General features: G+C 41.6%; 1 protein-coding gene across 3 annotated transcripts in view; it reads right to left on the reverse strand.

Moving 5' to 3' along the window:
• LOC138759042 (semaphorin-6B-like) overlaps nucleotides 1-27,302 on the reverse strand; it is a 480,615-nt gene that overhangs the window by 403,324 nt on the left and 49,989 nt on the right. Inside the window, exons 1-2 of one of the 3 annotated variants that reach the window (XM_069928854.1) lie at nucleotides 13,068-13,150; nucleotides 11,499-11,598 (exon numbers count right to left, since the gene is read on the reverse strand). The exons of 1 other annotated variant lie outside the window; for it this stretch is intronic. The gene's annotated coding sequence lies outside the window, so the exon portion shown is untranslated. Of the gene's footprint in view, nucleotides 1-11,498; nucleotides 11,599-13,067; nucleotides 13,151-27,302 lie in introns of those variants that run through there. One more of the 3 variants, XM_069928856.1, reaches the window with a different exon arrangement.

Consider the following 27,302-nt stretch of genomic DNA (forward strand, 5'->3'; position numbering starts at 1 on the left):
GAGAAGACTTTCATTTCATTCTTCAAGATAAATCCCAGTCGCATAAAAGGGGGTAAAAAATGCCACCATATTGCATCACAAAATAGAATCTCATGTCTCTAATTACTTTTCTGAAGAGAGATACAATTTCAATCCAACTAGCATTGCATATGCCAAATGTGGCAGTGTGAGCTACGTTAAAAACAATGAATCACATCGCTTTTAAAGTGTAGCTTCATTTAACCTGGGCAATCCCTTCAATACCAGAATTCAATTATTACATCTGGATTTATAAGCACTGGGAGGGACTGATGCAGAATAGCAGTAGCTTGTAAATATCTGATCGAAGGTCAGATTAAAAAAAAAATTAACCAATTTCTTATTTCTTCTGTATTGCACTTTCAAGATTCTGAATTGAGATACCAATTATAGACTCAAACATTTACACAAAGGTTAATCAATCCCCCGCAATGTTCCACATTGCAAATTTGATGTTGTCATCTTGCCCAATATCTTAAAGTGCTGGAGAAACTCAACAGGTCCAGTAGCGTCCACAGGAGACAAACACTTTATATATAGCAGGTAGGCACCCAAAGAAAAAGGTAGGGGAAGGAGGAAAGAAGGGGCAAGGGGCGGAGCACAGGCCAAATCCTGCGCTGCCCAGATCTATCTTTTACCCAAGATCCACAAACCCAATTGTCCTGGTGCTCACTGTTTCACTCAATTATTATTTTTTAATTATTATGCACAGCCTCTGTATTCCAGGAAGATATTCCCAATTTCCCAGAATGCAGTCTGTGCGATAAAGACTCATTCCCATTCTGACATACTACATCCTTGACCACTAGTTATTTTCACGGATTGGCTGCAGTCTAAACTGAACTGCAGGCGATCAGTGAACAACAGACTAATGAACAGGATGTCCAGCCTGCTTAAATTCCGCACTTCAGGAATTCTATCTAAACTCGCGGTGTGATTATGGATATTTGGAGTTTTGGTCATTCCTGTGTGAACGAACTGTTCCCAGAAGGTAGGGAAACAAATCAGAGCAGAAAAATAATTCAAGTTCTAAGTAAAAAAAATCTTTTGCTTTGGATTTTATCACCTATTCCAGTCTTTCCATCTTCCTTTTATACTCTTACCAGCCTGATGGTGAAGCATTTCCAGTTTTCCTATTTTGCTAATAAATGCCAAATGGAATGGTTTTAGGGAAAAAGCATCAATGGCAGAGCTTACACAAAACGTGTCTCTCACTTCCCAGTCCTTCCAACTCCTGATCATCATCCTTTGCCTTGATTACATGCCCTTGATCTTCATCATTCTATCCATTTCCCTGCTGACCACCACGCTCACAGCACCTGATGAATTACGTGCCCAACTTTTAATTTCTGCTTAAATCACCCATTCTGCAAGAGCACACAAATCGAGAGACAGGTCTAGCCCACTCGGCCTGTTCATCAAGCCTCCCTCATCATACAATGTGATCATGGCTGATTTACCCAAGGCTTCAACTCTTCCTCTGCACCAGATCCCCACAGTCCTCAATCTTCCAAGAACTATTTACCTTCACTTTTAGTACTTTTAACAAGTTAGCCAGAAGTTTCCAGGGTAGAAAATTCCAGAGATTAATTAGGTGCTAGGAAGAGTACCTTAATTTTAAATGAAGGGGTCCTTAAGTTGAAACTATGTCCCTTCATTTGAGGAACTCAGCAGGTCTCACAGTGACCATAGGAGGTAAAGATTTATATATCACGGTTTCGACCCCGAGCTCTTCCTCAAGGCAAGCGTCTGATTTGGAAGGCCAGGGAGAAGGAAAGAAAGGGCAAACCAACAGACAAAAGGTGATAATTGGACTAGTATGGTTTTAACACAGCCACTGCATAACGGGAAATCTTCGCAAAATTACCGCAACACAGACTGTGTAAAAAGTTCAAAACGAGAATGAGTGACTCATTCTCGTTCCAAAATTTTTCCTGTGGCAGCCCTAGACAATTTTGTGGACTGCCTACAGTCTAAACTGAACTGCAGGCGATCCACAACAATGGCCTAATGAATACGACCTACATGGTGATGCGTTCAGCTCCTGACATGCAATGTGGGAGATTTAAATGTGAAGCAAGGTGACATTTACTTACCAGCAGCAGTCAACCACGATATTGAATCACTGGAGTAATACTGGCATTAATAGGATCTGTGGTTCTAGAGCCATTTTGCTCTTCTATCTTGGGGCTTTTTCAGACACAGGTGAATGACATCAATGGCGATGTCGACACATATGTCACGGGCGCCATCCACTCATGTTCAACCTACGCAAGTACCGCACCTACTGTACTTTGCCTAAGCACACGGCAATATCCGTACATGGGTTGTTCTGTGCGAACGGCCACTCTGGAAGGCAAGTGAGAAAACTGATAATGTTCTTTGTATAAAAGCCATAATGGTGAAGGAGGAGGGGAGGAGAGGCGATAATTGATCAGGGAGGGGGATGGCTCTGTAAATGCAGAGCTGGAGGCAAGGAGACAGAAGCTATTCCCTTCATTTTCCTGAGAGTCTTTGCTTGCTTTCAAAATACAAATTATTTTATAAAGAAAAGAAATACTCTGCCTGCTTGCCTTTGAGACATCTGGCTTTTCTGTGTCTCAAATTTAAAACCAGAATGAGTCTCTCAAATCTTTCCACCACAGATGCTGTAGAGATCCTCCAGCGGTTTTTTTTAACAGCAGGATCCAGCATACGAGCCTCTCAGGACTCTCTCAGGACAAGTGATTTTGCTGTCAGGAGGCGCCCCAGCTTCAAATGAAGCTGACTTGGAAGCCTAAATAAGAACAATTGATAGAAGTATGATTTCTCTCCTCTTGCTCTTGCTCATTTTGATTCATTATCATGTTCCCACCACACAACATGCAATGAAGACAATGAATCTCTTCTCGGTGTTGCTTTTTGGAATAAAAGTGGAAAAACAAAATCACAGTATGACCTTTGCATCTGCTGCACTTTCCAAAGCGACTGGGCTAAAGTTAGTCTGACAAAAGGAAACATTTCTGCCATACATTGCTGACTGCATTGTGCTCCCGCGCCTTGGGAAATGAGGAACACTGCATGTGCTCAGTCTCCACAACCAAATTCCGTTCAGATACAATGCTTCCCCTTCCAGCCTGCACGGTTGCACAACACAACTTTGTGTCATTGCTACAATCCTTCTGGGGAGGCTTTCATCTTTGCTCCTGCTTTTCAATGCTATTAGTGCCTGGCACATTCTAACCCTTGGTGTTTTATCAGAGCTCGAGGAACAAAGACATAAAATGTAAATCAAGCACTTCAACATGCACAAAATTAGATCTAAGGGGCCACGTACAAAACTCAGGCGATGCCTGCATCAGATGGCAAGGATAGTGGGAGTTGATTAGAATAAAAGTGAGCTGCAATCCAAAGGGGAATTTGGATAAATCCATGGACACGTGGCATTGGTACAAAATTAACCAAGAGAGTGGAGACCATGCTGATTTATGGTGGATACCACATGAAAAACTGGGATTATGATGGCTTCCAAGTGCACATCGATAAGAAGTCCCCATTTTATCACTGGGTTCAGTGTCCGAGAGCTGGTTGAAGTCAGAAATGACTAAGAACAGTGTGTGAGAGAGGATGGCAGGAATGACCGTGATGGGAGGCATAGGGAAAGCAGGCACCAGCTGGCCTGATTCAGTGGGCGGACGTGTCTGCTCAGTGCCGTCAGCTCTGCTTGCCTTGACCCAGTTTTCACAGCCGGCGGAAATATCTGTTCGCAGATGCCTCCAGCCCCCGGGACAGCTGACAAATCCATCCCGCCCATCCTCAAACTGCTCATACACAGGAATGTCCGTGCCTAAAATGTTCGTAACCCAGAGATGAGCTGTAGACCTACTGCAGGAGATGAGAATAGCTGGGTAGCCAATCATGAAGCTGAACAAGTGGAGAGGGAAGGGTAAAATGTCATCCAAGCGTTGGCATTCTCCACTAATTGACCATGACATTACACAGCACACCTTAACTTAAACTTGACAAAGGGTGCTTGCCTTCCAACTTCAATGCAGTGAATTTGAATGGTATTGTTTAAGAAATAGTCATTAAAATGCTTCAGTACGGCAGATTTAAGGAGAAAGGTATTTTTGGAAATAAATGAAAGCCCACCAAATTAAGACAACAATCTTTATAGACTACATTAAAAAGAGAGTTATATAATTCTGAAGCAATCTGTGTTTCCCCCATGTTTGCAATTACTTTTATGGAACACGTAATGGAAACAATTCATGCACCATTATGGTTATTAGACTGCCTTGACTAAAATATCCCTGGAGTTGCACATGAAGCACTCTTCTCATCACCACTCCTCTCAAAAATCCAATGTTGCAAACAACTTGAATGCTTCCTTCTGCTGCATCCGAACCCCCGTTCACCTAGCCTGCAGCCAATGGGGGAAGGGGGTGCAGCTTGTTCATGATAGTAAATCCAGATTCTGATTCCCAAACAATACTATGGTCCTGGTCTAAGTGTAGTGCACACCTTACAAATGACTCCTCCAGCAACGTCCACAGTTCACAACCTGGCTTAGAGCAGTGTTTATAGTCAGGACCAAGGCTGCACGTGGTGGACTTTTAAAGTGCATTAAGCCGTGGAGACTGGTCCAGGTAATCAGTAAGTGATTAAAGAGGCCATTTGTCAGGTGTGCACCAAAGGGTGAGCAGGGTCCAACCTTGATTGGCAGGTGATGCAACATCCAATTCGGTTCCAGACAGAGAGGCCATATTCACTTAAATATTGCTTTCTGAAGAACTTTGAACAATCAAATGTCTTGGCTTCCCCAAGTCACCCCTCCCTCCCACACTCAACCCTCCAAAGCCCATATCCAACCTCCACAATCTAGCCAAAGAGGCCACATGACCTTCCACAATCCATCCTACATCAGGAATGCATAATTACAAGGATGTCAGGCTTATCCATGGTGTTAATAGTTGAAATCCTTTCAGCTTTACAGGCTCTACTCATTTATTCTGAAGTATCCTGCGATGGAAAGACATTCCACTCTGTCAATGTCCTTCTGATGCGTGACTGCAATCGTCACACCATGAAGGCCAATATCCTGGCAGGGGTCACGGTGCCTTCATGTGCTGTATCAGACTGCCATCCAGAACACCTGCAGTAACACAGTGAACCTCCTCTTTCAAGCAAGGAAGCATGGTCTTGCATGCTGCATTCCACCCACAACACTGACCTTTACTGCAGTGCGTAGCACTTCCTGGTGCACCAGTTCTGGCTCTATGTGGCAGCATGCAAAATGCTGACAGCACGTTCCGTTACTGCTTGCATCAGAATATGAATTAAACCTGCATGGAGACCCAGTTCCCATTTTCGGATGCTAACAAATACTGCTGCACATTCCACTCCACCACCCCTTTTGCCTTCATGCTTCATAAGCACCAGATTATAGGTTTCTTAGCTTGGGGAACTGTTGGAAAGGATGTGTTGGCTTTATTAAACTAGTTGGACATCACTATTCGCTGTTATTGAATTGCTGACTGTGACAGTACAGATCTATCACCAATGTATATAGTGTATATAGTTACAGTATCTAGACTGTGCTTACAGCGATTGGCTGAGAGCTAAGCCCCGCCTACTGTCTGGGCCTTAAAGGGTTGTGTCCCTAGCCAGGTCGGATCATTCCGGACTGGTCGGCCACCTGTGAAGAGCTCCTGTCTTTTGCTAATAAAAGCCTTGGTTTGGATCAACAAGTCTTTGATTCTTTCGACAAGCTCTACACATACACAATTTCCACATTACCACCACGAGAGCCCTTGTATATTCCTTGACACGAATGAAAGATGGAAATAATGTGGTCAAGTGCATGTAATGACATGTTGCCTTCACTTAAATATTGCTTTCTGAAGAACTTTGAACAATCAAATGTCTTGGCTTCCCCAAGTCACCCCTCCCTCCCACACTCAACCCTCCAAAGCCCACATCCATCCTTAACAACTTGCTGCATATTTGTTCTTTCTTTCCCCAACTTGAGGCCCCTCACTAGGCTCACAAAATAAAGCTTAAACTGAGTCACAGAATTCAAATGCTACACTCAAAATAAGTTTACCTCGACACTGTTTGAAATGGATTTTCAGTTCAAGCATTTTTAATCAAAATAATTGCAGTCAGGATACGCAGTGACATTTTAATCCTCCCAAGCATTAGTTGAGGAACATTTTGGTCACATTCAAATTTTGAATGAGACACCATGATGGCATACACCAGCAAATCTTTGAAATTCTGGATGCACGCATGAACCGATATGTACCCTGGGTTTAGAGTGGACCCAGGAGGAACCCCTTTAAAAGGGGTGCAAATGTACTCATGGCTCAGATTTGTTACTTTCCTTATTTAATTCGAGTCAGCTAAACTACCTCAACCTTAAATTTATTTAAATGACTTAATGCCCACTGCTTCTTAGAGTGTTTGTCAGAGATTAACAAACCACTTGAGAAAAGTTTCCTCCACCAACACCCCAATTTCAATCTTACGTGGACAATAGCTTGCTATGAGATGACACCTCCTAATTCTACATTCCACCTGATGGGCCACGACCTCTCAGCATCGATCTCGTCAAGCCCCTTTGCTCCTTGTATGTTTCAATATCATAACTTCTAAATTTGAGAGGGGGCCCAATCCATTAAACCTGCCTTCAGATGAAAATCCAGGCATTCTTGGAATTAAGCCAGAAAAAAAGCTACCAGAACTTCTTTAATTAAGATACAGTTCCTTACCATTGTCACTTCACCCACCTATCTCCTTAAAAGAAAGCCTGCTATTCCATTTGCTGTACTGAATGCAGATTACAGGACAGGACAAGCCCTTCAGTCCATGATGTTGTGCCAACTAATATAAACCTACTCTATAAATCTATAAACTATAAACTAAAGCTTCCCTTCATCCATGTGCACCTGTAAAAGAGCCTTTTCAATGTCCCGATTGCATCAGCCTCCACCACCACTCCAGGCAATGCATTCCAGGCACCCACCACCACTCTAAAAAAAACATTCCAATATCTGCCCTATACTCCCTTTCCTCCTACTCCCCCCCCCCCTCACTTTGTACAGATGACCTCTGGTGTTTGCTATTCTCGCCCCAGGAGAAAGGTGATGGCTGTCCACCCAATCTAGGTTTCTCAATCTTGCAACCCTCCATCACTCTTAAGAGAAAAGTCCTTGCTCTCCTAACCTGGCTGTAAGTTCTCCAATCCAGGTAATATCCTGGTAAATCTCCTCTGCACTCTCTTCCTGGCTTCGACAACCTCCTGTAATGAGGCAATCAAAACTGAACTCAATATTCCAAGCGTGTTCTAACCAAAGTTTTATGGTGTTGCAACATTAGCTCTCGATTCTTGAACTCAATTCCACGACTAATGAAGACCGGCGCACCACAAGGCTTTTTAACAGCCCTGTGCAGTAACTTTGAGAGATCTAAGCATTTGGACCCCAAGGTCCCTCCATTCTTCCACATTTTTAAGAAATCTGCCACAGACCATGTACTTCACCTTCACTTTTGACCTTCCAAAATTCACCACTTTACACATCCAGATTGAACTCCATCTGTTTTTTTTTGCCCAACTCTGTATCCTGTTGTAATGCATGACAAACTCTACACTATCAACAACCTTTCCAACCTCCAGTTAATACTTTATATTTATAACACCAGGTGTTATAAATACAAAATCAGCAACAATGATAATAAACCAAGACAATGGTTTTCGTAAAACAATAATTTTTATGTATTAATTTTTAATAACATAACACTCCTTACTTAACTCTAAACTTAACCCCACTGTGCATGCACGTGTTAAAAATGACAATTTAAGCTTGATTCAAAGAGACGAATTTAAAGTTCAACTCAGAAAGCTTTTGTGTTGTAACTCAAAGTCTTTACTGGTGTTCAAAAGCAATTATGAAGTAGGTATGAGGCATTAGATTTCTTTAAATTGTTGCTCAAAAGCAATAATGAAGTATTTTGAAACATCATCAGTCCCCTTTAATACTCAAATTTCTTTTGTAGGGTTGTTTTCAGAGAATGTTTCTTCATACAAACAATTTTCTCTCTCTTATATGGACATTTTGGAATCTTTGTTCCACACAATAAATCTTCCCTCATTTCAAAAGAGACAGTGAAGTGGCTATTTTCTTCATTTTGATTTCACAAACCCAACAAGGGCTACACAAAGTGGCCATATGCAAATGGACCCAGTAGAATCTATCCTCTTTTCCAAAGAGACAGCGAAGTGGCTAAATTCTTCAAAACTACTTTTCCAGTGTACCTCCTTTTCAAAAGGAGAACAGAAGCAGCCTTTTGTTACTGCTTTTCAATCCGGTTTTACTTACAGGAAGGTCAAGTCCCTTCAATCCTGTGTTACCTCCAGGATCGCTAGGCATCATCTTCTAGTCTCAAAATGCCTCTCGCTCAGTAATAGGTTTCTCCTAAAAATGTCTCATCACATGACATGACATCACTTCTGTTTCATTTCTCCAAAAGCATGGATAATGGCAGATGACCCTTTTGAAGCTACTTCACATTCATGTGCAAAAAGCATCTCTTCCAGAAGTTTTAGTGGATCTGACTCCGACCTGTCTGTTAATCATTGAGTTAAGTCTTGCTTGTCTGAATAGCTTTGTCTGCATTTCCAGTCTAACAAGATAAGTAAATAAGCAAAGGATCTTGTATTTAAACAAATAGCCTCCTTGAGCAACAAGCAGTTCTTCTTAAGTACCTCATTTTTTAATGGCCGTTTACACAGCTTCCACTGATCAGTGGATTTATAGATAACCGATCTTCGAGACTTGCCAGCTTCCATTTCAAATGACTTTCTGAGAGTAATTGTATGTCTGTAAAATACAAATGTGCCCTGTCCTCCCAAAATTCTTTATTAAAAATGTACAAGATTTTAACTTAACTTTAAGATCAAAATTAACACAAATCTGTCTCTCCATAAAAGCTAGTAAATAATTCTCGTTGTCATTTAGGTTGCTCTCTTTTTCCCCTTACCACAGAGAACAGCCTCACAATTTCATTCAATAGACATCTGAAACCTTTTGTCCTCTTGCTACTGTCTCTAATCTTTATCAATCCATTGGATACTCCTCACAGCTCACCTTCACACCTGGCCTTCTTACCATCAGTAAACTTGAGGACCCCTCCGGTATATCAACAACTCCATTGGGGCTGTCTCATACACCCACGATGAGCTTGTCAACTTCATCCACTTTGCAGCCAACTTGCATCCTGATCTCAAACTCACCTGGTCCATCTCAGATTATACTCTTCCCTTCCTGGGTCTCGGTCTCCATCTAGGGAGACAGCTTTCCAGCGACATACAACCCCCCGCCACCTCCATTACCTCAACTCCATTGCCTACAGGGATTGAATCCCCCTCAATCTCACCTCCGCATCCAACACATTATCCACTGGAATTTTCATCATTTTTTACAAGATCCCACCACTAGCCACATTTTTCCTTCTCCTTTCTCTTGGCCTTGTGCATGGACCATTCTCTCAGTGATTCCCTCATGCACTCATCCTTCCCCTCCTATCACACCCCCGGCACCTTTCCCTGTGGCTGCAGGAGGTGCAACACTTGTGCCTCCTCCTTGCTCATCACGGTCCAGTGCCTCAAAAAGGCCTTTCAAGTGAAGAAACACTTGTACATCCAGAGGACTTATATATTGCATCCAGTGTAACCTTTGTGGCATTTACTACATTGGAGAGACCAGTTGCAGATCATATATAATCATATAACCATTCACGGAGCGGAAACAGGCCATGTCGGCCTTTCGAGTCCACACCGGTTCAATAGAACAATTCCACTAGCTCAAAGCTCCCGCTCTCTGCCAATAACCCTCCAACCCCTCCCCCCACCCCCCTCACCTCCATGTACACATCCAACCTCCTCTGAAATGATATATCTTTAGGGAGATCATTTTGCTCAGCACCTCAGTGACCTCCCAGTGGCTAATCATTTCAATTCCAAGTCACGTTCCCGTGCTCACTCATCTGGCCTCGAGTACTATCCCACCCAGGCTACCCGCAGATTGGAGGAACAACTTATTTTCCGTCTGGGCACCCTCCAGCCAGGACTTTCCTGCTTTCCACTAAACCTGCTCGCCTTTTATTTCCCCTTCCCTTTTCCTGTCTTTCCAGTTCTTCCACCCACCCAGCCATCCCTCCTCCCCCCCACTGCTTCTGTCCTCCTCCCTCCACCCATCATCTGACTCTTTTGTTTGGACACCTGCTGGCATTTTTCTCCTAGGCTCAAGGTTCTGTATCTTTCCCTTTGCTGCATTAAAGACCTGCTGAGCTTCTCCTGCATTTTGTATTTTTATTTCAACCACGGCGCCTACAAATTTTTGTGATTTACATCCATAAACTTGGACGTAGCTCACTTTGTCCATTTGTGTAGTTTAATAATGTGTTGCTGAAGCCCAATCCTCAAAGCGCCCACCAGCTACATTTTACCGACTAGAACTGATCAATTTATCGCAACCCCTTTTTGATAACTGTTAATCAATCCTCTTTCCCGGTTATTCCGTTGCTGGTGAGCACTTAGATTTTGCAGTAATTTTTTTAATGCTTATCAAATGCCTTTTAAAAATGCAAAGGCAACACTCACCAACTCCCGTACATCTTACCATTTACTTCTCCAAAGAACACTAATAAGTGTTAAACAATTTCCCTGCGAATAAAACCATACTCTCTCTGATCAAATTATGCCTTTCTAAGTGCTCTCCTATCACTTCCTAAATAATGGATTCCAGTCATTACTCAACAAAAGTTCAGATGACTGGTCCATTTTCTTGTCTCTCCTTTGTTCAGTAGTAGCGTGACATTTGTGCTTTTGCAATCTGTTGGAACTTCCCAGAATTTCAGAAAATGACCATCAATTCACCTGTTACCTCCCAGAATGCAGTCTACCAGTTTCAGGGGATTTGTTCAGCCATTAGCTCCATCATCTTATCCAGCTTTTTACTTGCAAAGTTCAATTGATACATTACATATTCAATAAACATAATTTCTCTCTCTCCAATCACTGTACCATCAATTCATTGCATTCTCTTTTGCATCAACAACACCCACATTTCCCCTTTAAACATTACCCACATGGGAGTGTTGGAGAGGTTGCTACACAGGACCCTGTTGCTTAGTCTCCAGCGGCAGCAAGAACCTATAGACTGTGGCTCTATTCCAACAATTTATCTTGTATTTATTTTCATAGCTGATAATGTATTAAACATTCTCTTTCAGCTATTGATTGCTCATTGTTTTTGTATCAGTTTCCTATAGTGAATACAGGTACAAAAAAAATCAATATCTCTACTATTTCCTTTATTCTCTATTATTAAATGGCCTCTCTCAATTCCCAAGACATTAATGAATACCCTTTCTAGTTTTTTCCTCATTAAGAACTTGGAGAAGCTCCAGCAATCTACTTGACTATTTTGCTAGCTTACCCTGATTCAGCCCAGGAGAGTGGATGAACTGGATCTCTTCCTGTAGGTGAACCATTTCCACTCTTGAGCAGAACATTCTCTCCCCAAGCCATGTGCACAGCTGACAGATTGAACAGACAGATGGTGATCATTTAAAATGCAGCACAGAAAAGATCAACTTTCTCATATTATTGAGTCTGGTCAACAATTTAGACAGAACTATTATGTAAAAATACACTGTTGTCTGTAATCATTTACTGCAGCCAGAGATACTGCACTGATATCTGTGAATAATTAACTTTATGATACATAAGGACAGAATTCATGTGTTAAATATATCAAGAATCGAGTTATTTTCCCTCTTAATTATACAAGCCCATTTGTGAATAACCGATAGTATCATGACTCCAAATTTGCAAGCCTTCTCTCCTGAAGATATACATTTCATTTCTGCTGGTAGCTCTCCAGCCCTAGCTGGACACAAGACCAGCCAGTAAAAGTATCAGAAGAACCATTATGGCTGAAGATGGTTCTGCCTTCTTTAAATTTCAACCACATGCACCTTCCATTGGTTGTCCAAACAAATTCACCCGGGCTGCTCGCTTTCCTTCCTTGTGGCCAATTGCAGCATTCCACTGCTGAGATCAGTGAACTAAGGCCATTCCTATGGGAGACACCCCCCCCCCCCCCCCACCATCTCCAAATCTTTACTCCAACAGCTTACAGTGCTAAATAAGACAAATATATGAGGATGGTCTTAAATTAAAGCTCACCCAAGGAAGTGGAACATTTTAATGGCGACTTTATGAATAGAAAACTAATATTTCATGTTAATCTGTCTTTGAAAATTTTATATGTTGATTGATTCTACTAAATATTTTTTTTCTTCATTTTTTTCCTCTCTATTCGGGCAGCATGGTTAGCCAAATAGCGCAACGCTGTTACAGTGCCAGTGACCAGGGTTCAAACCAGGTAAGGAGTTTAAACATTCTCCGTGTCAGTGTGGGTGCTCTAGTTTCCTTGCATCATTCAAAACATACCCAGGTTCTAGGTCAATTGAGTGGCAGGGGCTCATGGGCCACAATGGCTTGAAAACGTGCTGTATGTCTAAATTTCTTTTGGAATTAAATTATTTTTAACACAATATTTTCCTGCAGAACTAATCTTTCTTAACCTTGTGCATTTTGGAATTGAAGACCATTTAAAAAGACAAAAATAAAAATCAATAATGGCCAACCAGAAGAAAGATGATTGATCTGGGGTGACCAAAGCATGAATGCTCATTCACACAGAAACTGTTCACACTGAAAAGATTTACTTCACCAATGGGATAGTTGCATTTCATTTCTGTGCTGCAGACAAAAATGTATTGAGGAATAGGCAAACATTTAGTCCAAGTTACTCTATAAAAGAGTAACTTCTCTGATGAAGTGGGATTTATTTGCGGAGCATGAAAGCAGGCTCTTCAGCACAACTCATCCACGCCAACCAAGATAATCCCAATTGGCTGTGGTTCACTCAGTTTCCTGCTGAAACTTTCCTATCCATATACCTGTCCAAATGCTTCTAAAACATTATTATTGAACCTGCCTCCATCACCTCCTCTGTCAGCTCATTCCAACGGCCCACTATCCTGTATGAAAAACTGCCCCTCAAATTCCTGTTTCATCTATAAACTATGCCGCACGTCGCTTTAAGGCCAGCATGAGTTCAGTCACCTGGTGCATTGTGACATCATATTTGCTGCCCAGGGTGCGCGCTGGAAGGGATGCTGGAGTCAGAGAGAAATCACTGTCGATGCCATTTCCCCATGGCTGCCCCACCACGCAGCAATACAAGTGGGGCCGGTTCACCATGAGGATGTGCACCGCCACACCCATTAGTTTAGTCTCTCTGATATGGGGGGGGGGAGGCGTAAGGGAATGGTGGGGAGGAATAAAGACTCATCAACCCATCCATCCCTCTCAAATTTTATAAGCCTTCATCTCCTTAGTTCCAAGGGAAAAATCTCAACCTAACCAACTTCTCCTTTGAACTCAGCCCTCCAGTCTATGCAATACCTTTGTGAATCTTGTCTTCACTTTCTCCAGCTTACTCACATTGTTCCCATTGCAGGGACACAAGGCTCCGTGTGGTCTAACCAACATCTTTCAACAGTTGTAGATTAGTTCTCAAAATGAAAGGAAAATATTCTCAAAATAGACAAAAGAACATAAGAAATCAAAGCAGGAGTCAGCCATCTTGTCTGTTGAGCCTGCCCCACCATTCCGTTAGATCATGGCTGTGGATTCCGCTCTTATCCCCTTGTTCCCCATCATCTTTAATTACACTATTCGACAAAACTCTTAAATACACTCAACAAGAGTGCCTACTGCTTCCTTGGGCAGAGAATCCCACAGATTCTCTGGTAGAAGTCAAATTTATTGTCATCTGATTATACAAGTACAATCCAACAAAACAGCATTCTCCGATCCTTGGTGCAAAACATGAAGCCACACTGCCAGACATAACAAAGACAAATAATACACATGTAGGATAAGTATTATATCTATAAAAAGAAATATATACATTTTGCTTTGTACAAATTAGAGTCTCGGGTGGTTGGTGCAAGCAGTTCCTTTAGTTATTCACTGCACATGGGAAGAAGCTGTTTCTCAGCCTGGTGCTGTTGGCTCTGATACTCCTCCCTGATGGGATCAGCTAAAAGGTGCTGTGTTCAGGGTGGAAAAGGTCTTCAATGCCCTCTTCAGACATCGAAGCAGTTCCTTCTCATCTCAGTCTTCAATCTATTACCCCAAATCGAGGTTAGGTCCCCTAGTTCTTGTTTCTTCTGTAAGTAGAATCAACCTCCCTGCTTCAATCCCATCCATTCCTTTCATAATTTTATCTCCATAAGATTTCCTAACACCACCCCTGCCCCCCCCCCCAACCCTTCTAAACTCCAATGAGTATAATTCAGTGGTTCTCAATCTTTTTCTTTTCACTCACATACCACTTTAAGTATTCCCTTTGTCATCGGTGCTGTGATTAGTAAGGGATTGGTTAAGGTGGTTTGTGGGTGGAAAGAAAAAGTTTTAATCATACCTAATTGACTCGTTATGTGCACGGTTTCATGACTCCAAAGGAAATGGGCCAATGACAATTTTTCTCAAGCAAAACATTTCAGTACAATTGGTTCTCGAGCAATGATTCTCAACCTTAACTTCCCTCTCACGTACCACCTTAAGCAATCCCCTATTAATCACAGAGCACCGATGGCATAGGGATCACTTAAATTGGTATGTGAGTGGAAAGAAAAAAGTTGAGAACCACTGATCTAGATGCAGTTTATTTAATTTCTCCTTGTAAGATCATCATTTCTGGAATCAAGAGGATGTTTTATTAATTTAACAGTGCAGCTTATAATTTCTCATCATTATGCATTGCATTAGGACATATTCTGATGTAGAAAAGTGTAAAGACCAACAAGAAGACACATACCGTCATGGTTAATACTAATGTCAGAGCTCTGAATGCGAAGAGTCTTCCAAAGAATACACACCTTGTAAATACAAGGTGATTTCTAGGAGGATAAAATTGATCCAGGAGAGGAAGGATGTCAAAATTGTAATGAGGACACAGAGGTATTGATGCCAGTGATCCAGGGTGCGTCTGCAAAGTGACGAACGGCATTGGGTGGACAGAGAGAAGGATAAAACACAAGATTCACCACCACTACTGGAAGCAAATCTGCATGGAAGCATTTGTTGAGGTCAGAGAGGAACCAAGGAAGAAAATAGATGAAGCTTCATTGAGTAAAGGGCAAGAGGAGGATTGAATGGAACAGGCTTGTTAAATAGATTAAAGTACAATGACAACGTTCCATGTAATATTCCAATAATGGAGGCAGCTTAACACTAATTGCGGTCTTGCCACATTTTTCTTTCAGAGAGTGGTAGACGTGTGGAATGAGCTTCCGGGAGAAATAGTGGCGGCGGAGTCAATTGTATTATTTAAGAAAAGGTTGGACAGGTCTATGGATGAGAAGAAGATGGAGGGGTATGGGCATTGTGCAGGGAGGTGGGACTAGAGAGGGGTGTTTGGTTCGGTGCGGACTAGAAGGGCCTAATGGCCTGTTTCCGTGCTGTAAATTGTTGTTATGTTATGTTATGGATGGAAGGAGGAGGGCATTAAAATAGACCTGATCTGATTGGCTTCCTGATAAATGTAGCTTTCAACTCCTATTGGAGCACTAACTTGGTTTTCCAACTACACTGCTGCCACGTTTCAAGAACAGCCCCCCTGATATTCTTCAAACCAGTTGTCCCCTTGATTCCAGACCCTTGGTCATGACAAGGTGGGGAAGGTGAAGAGGTGGGAAGGGAAGAAGAGATGTACAGTAACCTCTGAATAACTTCGCTCTCCTGGTCTTGCTTCCCAAACCAAGATATTGTTGGGAGGCAAAACAAAAATCAACTGACTCACACATACAAAAGACATTATTTTAATAGTGTTTAAAATATCTAGTCTTCACTTTCCTCTGGTGACCGTCTGGTCTTCACTTGTTAACAGCTGACACCATTACTGCAAAATTCAAATGCAAGGTCAGAGGCAGGGACTTCAGTGGTCAAGTTGTAACTTTGCTAAGTTGGGGTGTGTGTGTGTGTGTGTGTGTGTGTGTGTGTAGAGCACTGTTTCAGCTGAGATTGGTTGTTCATCATCAGAAAGAGGTTGCCAAGCAACATTGCAGCAGAAATAGTTCCTAACTAACACAAAAATTGACAACGCTGCTGGAGCTCGTGCAAAACATGGAGACACAGCGCTCCTGCATGGTCCAACCACCCAGTCTGACTGCAGTTTGATCAGAATAGGGTTTAAATGGCCCATTAAAGGAATCGATGGCAGTTTATTTTAAAAATCCTGTTATTGCGGGGTCTGGGCTGCAAGATAGTGGTTATGTTCAACAGTGGCCTTGAGGGGATGCAGACTCCAGGGAAGAGAGGACTGGCACAAGGCACCATAAATAAAGAGATCACACCCTGTTTGAGATGATGCATGAGACAATGATCATGGTGGCTGATCAGCGAGGGGTTCTGTGGTGGGCTGCTGGTGACTCGAGGCAAGGAACCCATGCAGGCTGTGGGTAACTGCAGTAAATGGATTCGCACCACGCTTTGGACTGCTGGAGACTGGCTTGAGGGATCTCATGCATTGGAACATGAGCGGGTACAAGGGATGCTGAGGACTCCAATTGTCAAAGGTTTGTATCTGGAACTTGGGGTGACGATGTTTTGGACTGAAGGCTGTGTGGCTGCAGAGATGGAGGGAGCATTGGAGGCAAATCCAGTGACTCCAGCTCGGCGGGGGGGGGGGGGGGGGGGGTGGTGCAGAAATGACTTTTTGCTTCTTTATCTGGCTGTAAGGGGCATTGGGCAATTTCTGCGGATGTCATATCTTTGTCTGCCTTGTGGTCGACTAAAGGAAGTTTCATGCAATATCAAATTTTTGGTTTTATTACATGACAATAAAATAATATTGAATTTCAGTGTTGAAATTTCTCAATATTAACAGGGGTGGTAAGGAAAGGGGTAGCGTAAATGGGAGAAAGAGAAAGGAAAAAATTAAATCTGTTCCCAAGTTCTGATGTCTTTGGTGCAGGCAGTGCCATTACAGGTAATCTCTGAGATAACAAGACCTCAAACTAAAAACAAGATCAATATTTGTCAAAATAGAATGGTCCCAGTACAGTAATCTCTGATCTTATTGCAGATTTATTTTTATTGTATATAATAAATATCTACATTGTCAAAAATAATGAGAAAAATGGTGAATTATCTCTATTGTGTGTTGCACATGTCAATCTGTAAAAAAAATACTTGCCCATTCCTTCAGCTAATGTAAATAAAAGCAATGAATCCTTCCCATCTATCTTTTGATATAGAAAGTTATTCTTTTGTTTATTGATTACGGAAAGGAGAATTCACAAAATGCAATCCAGTCACAAGGCGATAGTGAATGAAAAAGTCCTCAGTAATAAATTATATTTAATGATTCACACAAATGTTTTCTTGAACTTTAGAATATACGAGTAGTTTTCCTACTGAATGGAAACTCAAGTGATTGAGATACAAAGCTAGAACTAATTAATTTTTAGTTGTTCAATTGAAGAAACAGACACAATCCCCCTAATGGCCACTTGAGGCAGGTCCAGTTTTTATTGGTTTTTGACCATGTCCATTGTATGACTTTATTAACTGTTAAGAAAAGTTAATAAAATGATACATCTTTAAAGGGTAAGATTGAGGTTTAGTTATCAGGTCACATTTCACAAACATACATCTCATTTGCCACGCAAGACCTATGTAAGGGTAGACTTCCTGTCAACTGCTGGCTTTGCAGAGACAATGGAAAGTGCTTTCACAAGTCGGGGTTAATGGACCAGCATGTTTGAACAGTGTCCAGCCTCAAGAACTGAGAAACTATTTTGCTTCTAAACTGGTCCCAGAGTTCTAAACATCTGGTTGAAGTTGTTGTCCTGAGAGGGGCCACCTGATTTTGCAGAGAGAAAACCCATTGTTTATCAGATGATTCTGCAAGTTTTGTGAAGGCTGCAAGTTGGCAGACCTGCTGTATGAACCCATTTCAAGACAGGTTTTGTGTTCTAAATTCAGCCTATTCTAAATCTGTGTAGTCAATTGCAGAGGCTGTGGGTGGTTATCCTGATTCTCCTGAAATAGGGGGGAAAAGAAGAACTCCTTGTGATAACTTGGAAGAAGAGGTTATCTTTTGGAAAACCCAAGAGGGGGCAAGTTTCTTCAGCCCGACACTTCAGTGGCTGATTGAAGGAGATCAGTTTGTGTGTCCAATGAACATCTCCCTGAAACCAACAAAGACCTTCCGAAGCAGTGACAACTTAAACCATCAGACCCTGGTAAATATAATAAATGTTTAATTCTGTTCACAGTATGAAACTGCCTGATACCAGTGGAGAAGTGAAAAGTGAATGATTGGACAGTGAAAAAGAACTTGCATGAACACAAACATCACATACACATGCACTTAGAATTAGAAGGGTATGAAGTTGATAATAAGTATTGATCTTATATTATGTACTAAGAAAATAAACCCAGTTTTAAATAGCCATTGTCTTGGTGAATTTCTGTTGCTATTGGTTTTTGAGTTCTTTGGACTTGTGACATAACTACCTATCTTTTGTATTCACTATCCATTTTTAATGTAAGATATACTCTTGTAGTTTTTCATGAAGTATCCACTTGGCTGCAGCATGTACATTGCACCAAATGCAGTATCATTATTCCTACAAAGTCCCCACCCCAAAAAGGTCTGTTCCCTATAGAGCGGTAGTGAGGTTTTATTTCATTGACGTGTGTTGGAAGTCTCCTGACAATGGGAGCATTGAGCATCTTGTCATCTTGACAACCATCATTACTGGGCAGCCCTGGAAGAACCTGCAGCATTGACCTGTCCTTACCTATCCTCGCACAAACCTTGGAATCCATCAAACCCAACTGACCAGAGTGTCGAATGAGTGCCAAAAGCCTGCTTCAATTTGGAGAAGCAGGTTCATAACCAAATCAAATGTTAGCAGCCATGTCATACAGATGAGGTCCAGGAGTTCAAGAGAACCTCTGAGTATTCCCTCTTCTGTAAATAGTGCAATGGGTTCTCAACCTTGAATAACATTTCACCAAAGAGTCAGCAATCTCTTGGGACTGCACTGACAGCAAGTTATGAATATACAACTGTTGGTTTAGAGTTATGTGTGCTACCAAATAAACATGGTAGTTGTAGAGCTTGTCGAAAGAATCAAAGACTCGTTGATCCAAACCAAGGCTTTTATTAGCAAAAGACAGGAGCTCTTCACAGGTGGCCGACCAGTCCGGAAAGATCCGACCTGGCTAGGGACACAACCCTTTAAGGCCCAGACAGTAGGCGTGGCTAAGCTCTCAGCCAATCGCTGTAAGCACAGTAACTGTAACTATATACACTATATACTATATACACTGGTGATAGATCTGTACTATCACGGTAGTTAATAAACAAAACTGAGAAAAACCAATCAGACCACCTGGCTCATTGTGCACAAGTGTAAGTTAGAAACCTAGGGTGTTTGGATTGGAAGCAGAGGAAAATCATTTTAGTAACAGGCAATAAAGGAATGAAAATAGATAAATGCAAAAGGGAAGACAACTGTGTCAGAATAACCATGGCTTAACTAGCCTTCAACAACAGCCACACGTCTTAGTTCTTGTACTGATCTCTTCACTCGGGTCAAGGCAAAAAGTAGAGCATGCTGTAGAAATCACCCTTGATCCCAAGGCATGACTGCCAGCGATGGGACCATCAGGCTCCATAGAGAAGGGATGTTAAATGAGTCACCAGCTCAGGGGGGTGTCAGCTGAGCGACCACCTTGGAGAATGACAATTGAGAGCAATGGACGTGTTAACCCACTTGTAAAAAAATGACTGTTCCACATAGACATTCACTTTAAAATCACTTTTAATGATCGCTTCAATAATTAAGCAAAAAATTCATAGCAGACTTCACAAAACTTGTGCCCTGCTTTCTCCTTTTTACAAAAGCAAATATCACTCTATGTATGAATACATATAGATTGTTATGTGCAGATTTTATTTATCTTCTATAACCTAAATGTAATGTGGCTAGTGTTTAAATGTATTGCATACCACTGGGTTCAGCAATATTAAATTATGCAACTATAATGTTGTCAAGTAACAGCAAGCATGCAGTTTTTTTTTCCTGAAACATTCTTCTAATACATAAAAAATATTCATTCTTTGCTTGCAATTCCCATATTGATTTCTGTTATTTGAAACAGTGATCATTACCCAACATTGAGACTTCCAACTGTGCTTCTTGGTCCTCTCATCAATCAAAATACTCTCAAAAGCCAGAAAATGGAACAGAGAAGATGTTGGGCCTCAGCCGGTCTTTTCAGCATCCTAAAGGAGACCATATTATTTATGATTTAATTACCTTTTTTTTAAAAAAAAAGGCAAACAGCATGCTAACAGGCCATTTCAGCCCATGAGTCTGTGTCACCCAATTTGACCTGTGGGCGAAAACCAGAGCCCACGGAGAAAACCCACTGGGAGAACATACAAAATTCCTTACAGTGTGGGATTCAAATCCCAGTCCAGTTCTGATTGCTGGTTCTGTAAAGGCAAGGCTCAGGCTCGCAACATCGGCAATATATCTTTGTCTTCTATAGGTGCTGAAAAGACCGGCCTAGTTCCTTCGGCATTTACTGCAATCACAGCGTCTGCCACCTTTCGTGCTTCACTCAGATAAGATGTTGGGAATGGTGCAGATTGAGAAGGTTCCTCACAATTGAAATCCTTTGCCTGCAAATCCACACCTATTATTGCAGACCATTGAACTTTCCCACCAATTGCTCAGAAACACAAAAGCAGTGGAATGCAAAAAGGAGTGTGGGGATTTGGGCAGACACTCAGCCACTTTGATTATTCAGTCTGCAGAGTCACTGCCTTAACAATGATAAATCAATTGGAAAAATCATGGGTAAATGCAGTTTAATGTACAACAATTGCACAGAGTCACAGAACAAGTTCCCAGTTGATGCTGAGCTCAGCTGAGGTGATGACCGGGGTGTGTAAATGACCTCAGCAATTCTCAATAACTGACCAAGAGCATGCAAGGAATGAAAAGGGGAAAGAGTCAGCTCAGCCATCAAAGCTGAGTTCTCCAGAACCAGAGCCCCCCATCCTCCAACTTTACAGGCTCTGAAATGATTTTTCTCCACTCCTCGGTCTACCATTCTTCTGTTAATTGCCCCAAGCTGAGACTGATGCTTGGAGCAGCATTGTCAGAGATCAGACTGCATTGCATGGGAACACCATCCTTGGCAGAACCTTAGAGATCATGTCACTATCCTACATGTGTGAATAAGCAAAGCCATTCCAACTTCACAATTTGTATGCCACAGCTAGGTGTATTAGAAACAGGTCCAAATTGCAACCATTAATGTTGGCTAGAGAGATTTGCAGATGCTCTCGCTTCACTCTGACCACTTAGTACTTTGCCTCTCTAATAGGTAGGTGGGTGAAGAGATTGTGATAAAATCTAGGGAGAGGGTGAGTATATCAGAAAATAAACTGGGATGAGAGCAGATGGATCTTTAATGAACTCAGAAGGCCAAAGGGCCTGGTTCCATGCTGCATGACTCCAACTCCAGAGTAGGCTTGGTCCCCACAAGTCAAAGAAAGAAAAAGGTTAGAAGTACACCAGGAGGAGGCACGCATAACTACCAGCCAGCAAGTACACCGAAGAATATCTTCTGGTGTACAACAACCTACAAAAATATGCCTTGTTATCTACTCAGCAGCAAAGGGTCTGTGATTACAATTGTGTTGGGCTGGAAGCAGCATTTTTTTTTAATAAAAAGAAATGCCATGCAAACAGCCCAATTATTACCCTGGTGGGTCTTCCGCCACAACTGAAGATACCCTATTACTGAGGGCACATTACATGCCATAAACCCCAAACCTGCGATCCTTTGCCTGCAGGGCTCCCTCAACATTATTGAATTTGATCAAGGGATACAAGAAAAAAAATCAGCCTAATGACAGCCTCAGCTCTTCAGGAACTTCCTCAGGAAAAACTCGAGTGGAAGTGCAATGCAAACATGTTATTAATAGTCAGTTATTATTTTTTTTGTGCACACAATTTAATAGATGACAGCTTGGCACCTCATTAGGAATCTCCAAGGTTCCCACCACTGAAGAAACATGTCATTTTGCTCTCACTTTTACAGGATATAATGAAAACACTCAGTATTTGCCATAATGAAAAGATTCTCTGGACGGTTTTATTCCTGCTTTTCTGTATTTATTCTGCTGCAGTGTGGCATTCATTTCTGATTGGTCTATTTTTATTACTTAATCGTGTTCACAGCATCCACAGATACGGTGCAGAGTTTTTCCCCATAAATATTAAATAAATGTGAGCAATCTGGATCTTGCTGGTATGCCAGCCATAAGGTTTTCACCCCTGCCAATTTTCAAATCTGCAGCTAATTTCATGACTAGGAGTGTTATAAAAAATCATCAGCCTGAAAAATAAGGAGGAGAATTAGGGTCATTAAAAATATTCCAGAGCCTTGTTATGCACAGTTATCCTTCAATACCCTTAAACTCCAAACCTGAGTGTAAATAATTTGAAGATACTTCAGTTTTTAGTGCAGGAACATTTTAATTGTAATTAAAACTCTTCAGTGCATGACAAATGGGATGAGATCAAACCAGATCAGAGAAAGCCAACAAGTGCAGAACAGGCCCTTTGGCCCAACTCATCCATACTGAGCAAGTTGCTTTCTGCGTTAATCCCATTTGCCTGCATTTGGGACATGGCCTTTCTATACCTATGTTTTGTCAAGGCCTGAAAATGCAAAAATGCAAATAAATATTCACACTTGCTTTTAACATGAAGTTCAAAAGCAATTTGGAAGAATCAAAACAGATGTCACCCAACCTTTCTTCTGAGGTGGTGTCCAGAGAAATCCTAAACCAAACTTCCAATCTCGCCCAGTTGAAAGTTTTCAATTTTTATATTACACCTTTTTTCTTTGCAAATTTTATTTATTAGTCAAAATTAGTCATATAAAATACAAATAAGTACATAACATTTTATCCCATATAACCCCTCACCTCCAAACCCCCCTTTAAACTACCCCAAAAGAAAGAAAAAGATAGAGTAGAAAAGGAGATCAACTTACATAACAACCTTTAATTATTGCCATGGTTTGGTGCAACCCATCAACTGTGGGATTAAAAAACTATTACAAATTCAATCCTATATATCTTGTATAAGGGCTCCAAATCTTAACAAAGAAAGAATAATTATTACGTAAATTATACATCATCTTTTCCAATGGAAAACAAGACCTCATTTCCAATGCCACCGTTGAATACTCAAATCAGTCTCATTTTTCCAAGTGATTATCAAACATTTTCTAGCCACAATGAATGCCAATCTCAAAAAAGCAATTTGAGGTTTATCTAATTTTAATTCCAAACTCAATTTCTTAACATAACCCAAAAAATACCATAGGATCATGTGAAATTTTAAATAAAACTTTGCAGATTGAAATAAACAATACCATCACTGAAATACAACTCATGTACAACTACATGAGTGAACCACCAACTCAGCTAAACTTAATCCTTAAAAGCACATCCATTACACAAATTAATTTCATGGCTTAAATTTCTCTTGGAATGACATTTGTCTCCTCATATCCAATCCACTTTCTTCACCTTTTTCCCTTGCAATTACAATCTCATCCATGCATTCCCAGTCAAGAGATTCATAGAACATTGCATGCAGCACAGCAACAGACCATGTCTGAGCTGACTATGATGCCAATCTAAACTTACTCCATCTGCCTACACATCGACTCTATCTATCCATTCATTCTCTACCTGTTCATGTCTGTCTAAATCCTAGAACGCTTCCACCAGCATTGTCTCCACTCCATCCTCAACATTCATTGGAGCGACTTCATCACCAACATCGAAGTACTCGAGATGGCAGAGGATGACAGCATCGAATCCACACTGCTGAAGATCCAACTGCGCTGGGTAGGTCACGTCTCCAGAATGGAGGACCATCGCCTTCCCAAGATCGTGTTATATGGCGAGCTCTCCACTGGCCACCGTGACAGAGGTGCACCAAAGAAGAAGTACAAGGACTGCCTAAAGAAATCTCTTGGTGCCTGCCACATTGACCACTGCCAGTGGGCTGATATCGCCTCAAACCGTGCATCTTGGCACCTCACAGTTCGGCGGGCAGCAACCTCCTTTGAAGAAGACAGCAGAGCCCACCTCATTGACAAAAGACAAAGGAGGAAAAACCCAACACCCAACCCCAACCCACCAATTTTCCCTTGCAACCGTGTCTGCCTGTCCCGCATCGGACTTGTCAGCCACAAATGAGCCTGCAGCTGACGTGGACATTACCACTCCATAAATCTTCGTCCGCGAAGCCAAGCCAAAGAAGAAGAAATCAGTGGTTTTCAAACTTTTTCTTTGCACTCATAAACCACTTTACATTAAAAAAAATTATGGATAAATGAAGATATCAGAAATCCTCATTTATCCAATTTTTTTTGAGACAAACTGACCTCACAGGTCAAAAAAATTCACCCAACATTAAATTAAAACGACAATTGTCCTCGTTTCAGTTAACTCCCTCCCTTCTCACTTTCCATTTCTTTACCTTCTCCATTTGACTTTTCTCTCCAACTCTCCATCTCAAACTATGAGCCACTGTTTCCCAGCTACAAGCAGTCGGAAGAACCCCTTGTCCCAGTGTTATCAAGGAGAGCGTCCTCCCGGGCAGGAGCTCAGTGGTTTTCCCTCCCCTCCCCTCCTCTTCCCTCCCTGGCACACCGATTCCAAATCCTCCCCTCGACCTACTTCCCTGATGTACATGTCCGGTAGTCTTGGGGAGGATTTGGAGTTAGCACTCCGGCATCAGGAACTCCGGTGACCAGGGAGAGAGGAGCCCGCCGACTCGCCAGTGAGTGTTCCATCGGCCCGGGAATCCTCCTTGGGAATCAGCGGTGGGTTTGTGTCAGGGATTGGAAGCAGTGGTTGGGTGGTCTTGGTGACTGGCCAATTTGTTGGGTTCATCTGTGATCGGTCAGCATTTTTTGGTGAGAATTAAATATTTTAAAATCTTAAAAAGACTTCCCTTGTTGTTATTTAACATTGATACAAGTGATTTGCCGTTGCTAATGGGATGTTTTTGGAAAAAAAATGACCAGTTCTCCAAAAAAACTTTTCATCCAATATTAATCTGGTCCTGACCATCTTGGATAATCGGAATTGAACTGTTATTGACTTGTTCTGTGCAAAGTTTCTCAACTCCAAAGGAAATGGGCCAATGACAATTTTTCTCAAGCAAAATATTTCAGTAACAATTGAGTCTAGAGCAGTGATTCTCAACCTTCTCTTCCCACTCACATACCACCTTAAGTAACCTCTTACAAATCACAGAGCATCTATGGCATAGGGATTACTAAAAGGTGGCATGCGTGAAGAGAAAAAGTTTGAAAACGACTGGTCTAAATGCTTCTGAAACATTGCTAATGTTTTTGCTTCCACCACCTTCCAACATCTCCTGTTATTCAAGTTTCCAAACCTTGCCATCCTTCAGAATCAGAATTTATGGTCAAGAACATGTCATGAAATTCATTGTTTTGTAGCAGAATTACAGGTGAAAATATTAAAAACTATAAATAAATTGGTGCAAAAATCCTCTCCCTCTCTCACAGGAATATGTTGATTCTGAATTCTGACCAGCTAGCCTTTAAACAACTCAGTCAAATAAACATACTGACAATCAGGTACATAAACTAATGAGTTAAACTAGTCACAGGCCTATGAGCTGCTATTGAATGCAACTCAATTAAGTTAATGACAGGTATATTAACATTACAGTAAAACTCTATTAATCCAACAAGCTTGGGACTTTGGCAATGCTGACTAGCAGATTTTTCTGGCTTGTTAGAAGTTATTTATTTTGCTTTTGAAGGACGATATTCAGCAATATATTTTTTATTCTAAACCCTACCAAGTAATGCAACTACTGCACTTTGGCAAATCTGATCACCTGGCTGTACTTCTACTCCCAGTGTAGAAGCAGAGACTGAAGACCACAGCACTAGTAGTGAAGGCAGCGAAAGTATGGCCAAGGGAGGTGGAGGAGTGTCTGCAGGACAACTTTGAATTGGTGGACTGAACATGTTCAAGAGCTCATCCATAGACTTGAATGAATATGCAACATGTCACAGGCTTCATCAAGACTTACGTAGATGAGTGTGTGCCCACACGCAAATACTGGGTGTTCCCCAGCCAGAAGCCTTGGATGAATAAGAGGATTTGGAACCTACTGAGGGAGAGATCAAGGGCGTTTAAGACCTGGGATCCAGATCTCCACAAAAAGTCCAGGTACTACCTGTGGAAGGCTAGCTCTGAAGCAAAGTGGCAATTCTCATGGAAATTAGAGACAGAAACATGCCAGCTATGGCAGAGAGGGCCATAAAGTGAATGAAAACACCATAGATAGTTATGATGCTTCACTACCCAATGAGCTGAACACCTATGCCTGCTTTGAGAAAGAGAACCCAACAGTGTCTACTATAATCCCTGAAAAGGCAGAGGCTGCGATATCCATCTTTGAGGCGGATGTCAGAACATCACTCAAGGTATCAGGTCCTGATGGCGTATTTGGCAGGTAACTGAAAATCTGCGACAACCAACTATTCAGAGTGTTCACGGACATTTTCAACCTTTCATTGCTGCAGTTAGAGGCTCCCTCCTGTTTCAAAAAGAATCAATCATACCAGTGCCCAATAAGAGCTGCCTGAATAACTAGCATCCAGTAGCAATAGCATCTACTGTGATTAATTGCTTTGAGAGGTTGGTCATGGCCATAATTAACACGTACCTAAGCAAAGATCTGGACCCACTGCAATTCACCCATAATCGCTCCACAGTGCACACAATAATGCTGGCTCTCCACTCAGCTTTGGATCTCCTTGAGAGCAACAAATAAATAAAAAAGTTCTTCATAGACTATAGCTCAGCCTTCAACACCATTATACCCTTAGTGCTGGCAAAGAAGCTTCCAAACCTTGGGCCTCTGCACTCCTGCTCTGCAATTTTGACTACCTCATTAGAAGACCACAGTCAGTACAAATTGGTAAAAACAAGTCCTCCTTACTATCAACACAGGCACACCCCAAGGATGCGTGCTTAACCTACTGCTCTACTCACTAT

This window comes from Narcine bancroftii, chromosome 3 (assembly GCF_036971445.1).
Source record: "Narcine bancroftii isolate sNarBan1 chromosome 3, sNarBan1.hap1, whole genome shotgun sequence".
Lineage (NCBI taxonomy): Eukaryota > Metazoa > Chordata > Chondrichthyes > Torpediniformes > Narcinidae > Narcine > Narcine bancroftii.